This window comes from Portunus trituberculatus, chromosome 42 (genome assembly GCF_017591435.1).
Source record: "Portunus trituberculatus isolate SZX2019 chromosome 42, ASM1759143v1, whole genome shotgun sequence".
NCBI lineage: Eukaryota > Metazoa > Arthropoda > Malacostraca > Decapoda > Portunidae > Portunus > Portunus trituberculatus.
In genome coordinates, this window is record NC_059296.1 from 9,284,106 (window position 1) to 9,286,937 (window position 2,832).

The following is a 2,832-nucleotide window of genomic DNA, read 5'->3' on the forward strand; positions in this document are numbered from 1 at the left end:
GGGAGAGGCGGGACAGGGCGGGCCACGTGGGCTTAGGTAACTTCTTGTTGCTGGGCGACGGAGAATTTCACCGGCTGAATAACTTGTAGGTTTGTAACTTTTAAAACTTCTAGTGTAACTCAAGTTAGAATTTTGTCCCTGAGGAGCTTAAGGAAATTGTATTCATGCATTAAATTATGGACTCGTATACCACATTTTCTACGTATTCCTATGTTAGTACGGTGGCAGAACAACGCCTTCCCTTTATAACAACTCACTCATATTGCAATCATAAAGGAAAGTTATAAAGCATGAAAACGCTCTTCATTGAGAGAAGAAGAAAAAAAAAAAGTAGCTTTGCGATGGCCGGGAATCGAACCCGGGTCAACTGCTTGGAAGGCAGCTATGCTCACCACTATACCACCATCGCATGAAATCACTGTGACTAAAAGTTTTTATTCGTATTTCAGTACTTTTCTTGTACATAGCAAAAGCAAAGGAGAATGAAGAACTGGAGAGAGAGAGAGAGAGAGAGAGAGAGAGAGAAAGAATTAATGTCTTCATATTCTTTTGTTTTCTTCAGATGAGGACCAATCATATAAATTTGTTATTCAAGTTATTGCCTTATTTTTATTATCATCATCTTCATCATCCCATTATTCCTACTACTACTACTACTACTACTACTACTACTACTACTACTACTACTACTACTACTACTACTACCACCTCCACCACCACCACCACCACCACCCCAATCATATTTTGCTCCGGGATACAGATGGACTTCCGTTCCAGCCGGTGCCTAATGAGGTGGTGGGATCGGCCAGGTCCAGGGCAGGTCAGGTCAGGCGAGGCGAAGTGAGGTCACAGGGATGGCGGCGGCAACGGCGGGATGATGACAGGAGTAATGAGCAGCCGCGTGTGGTGGTGCCGCTGCCATTACAGATTAGCGAGCAGGGTAATTAGAGAAGAGCTGTAGTTAACTCGAGTACTGTGACCTGTGGAGCTGGGGACGAAAGAGAGAGAGAGAGAGAGAGAGAGAGAGAGAGAGAGAGAGAGAGAGAGAGAGAGAGAGAGTGTTGGTAGCGTTATAGGTAAAGAACAAACAGGGAGGAAAAAAGAAGGGAAGAGTTGGAGGAAAAAGAATGAGTAGTATTATGAAAAAGAAAGGAAAAGGAGGAAAAAAAATAACGAACGAACGAAAATAGGAAAACTGGAATGAAGTGGGAAAGAAGGAAAGGAGGAATGAAAAAGTATAAGAGAAAAGGAGAAAAAAGACGTGTTCGAGAATGAAAAAAAAAAAAAAAATAATAATGAAGAAAGAAAATTAAAAAGACAATTGAAAGAAGCAAGAGAGAGATGGAGAGGAAGAGGAAGGAAGCACTGAATATAAAAATGAGAGAAAAGGAAGTGGAGGAAGGGAAAGCTAATGGGGGGATGGATAGAGGGGAGGGATGGGCAGGAGATATAAGTACTACATTGGAGGGAAGGTATGGGGAAAAGGTTAGGCCTATTTCAAGTGATGGACGCCCAAAATTGCTCTATAACTTGCACTAGGCCGCGTGACGGGCTAAATAGCGCTCTCTGTCTAGCTCTTTTCATAACGTAATTGCCGCCATAAAGATGTAATTTAGTACTCCTTATTAAACAAAAAGGAGTCCCTCATATATCCACTACTTGTGACGGCTACGAGATTTTAATGCCCTTTTGTAAACGATATGAAAAAAAATTGTGTGTGTGTGTGTGTGTGTGTGTGTGTGTGTGTGTGTGTGTGTGTGTGTGTGTGTGTGTGTGTGTGTGTGTGTGTGAATGGGTAGTTTTCAGGTGATGTGTCAGATTTGAGGTGTCTTATTGACAGAGAGGAGAGAGAGAGAGAGAGAGAGAGAGAGAGAGAGAGGTGGTGCTAGTAGTGGTGGTGGTGGTGGTTTTCTCTCATCCGCCACCACCACCACAACCACCACCACCACCTCCGAGACGCTCCATTAAGCGGGTAATTCACAATCGCTGTTGCCTCCCTCATAACTCCCGAAGGCCTGACCATGGCGCCCTCTCCGCCTCCTGCTCTCCCTCTCCTTGGATTAGTATATACTCTCTCTCTCTCTCTCTCTCTCTCTCTCTCTCTCTCTCTCTCTCTCTCTCTCTCTCTCTCTCTCTCTCTCTCTCTCTCAATGAATGCAAATAAACACTTTTGGTATTTTTGTGGTGCTGTCTTATTGTGTGTGTGTGTGTGTGTGGCAGGTGGTGGAGACTGTAAGGCTAAGAAAAAGAGGCACTCCCATGATAGGAAGATGTGCGCATGGCGAAAGAGGAAGGTTAAGTTAAAGAATGGGACTGAGGGGGAAACTAAAGCTTGGCGAGGGAACGAAATATTTATTATTGAGACGTAATGATCTGGTAAGGTTTGTCTTTTGTGCCGGTTATGTGATATTCTCTCTATCTCTTTTATTGTTTTATTTTATTTAATCACGTAAATACTTGTTAATGAATTATTTACACTACTAATCTTGTTTTATTTTTCATTCTTTCCTTGAATATCTGTTTTTTCTTCCCTCATTCCTTCCTTCCTTCCTTCCTTCATTCATTCATTCAATCATCCATCCTTCACTATATTTCTCCCTTTCTTCGCCCTTATTTTTTGTCTCCTTTTTATCTTCGCATTTTTCCCTACCTACCTACCTACCTTACCTATTTCCGTTCCCTCTCTCCCTCCCTCCCTCCCTCTCTCTCTCTTCCCTTTACGATGTCCATCTTTGCTCACCCCTCCATCCACTTCCCTCTCATGATTCCTATGTCCCACTGTACCTCCCTTCCTCACCTCATTTGTCTTTATTTCTTTCCCCTTCCTACCAT

General features: G+C 43.0%; 1 non-coding gene across 1 annotated transcript; it reads right to left on the reverse strand.

Moving 5' to 3' along the window:
* Nucleotides 1-337: 337 nt before the first annotated feature.
* On the reverse strand, nucleotides 338-409 carry Trnag-ucc. The gene has a single exon. It is a non-coding gene; the product is annotated as a tRNA-Gly (tRNA).
* Nucleotides 410-2,832: the final 2,423 nt, after the last annotated feature.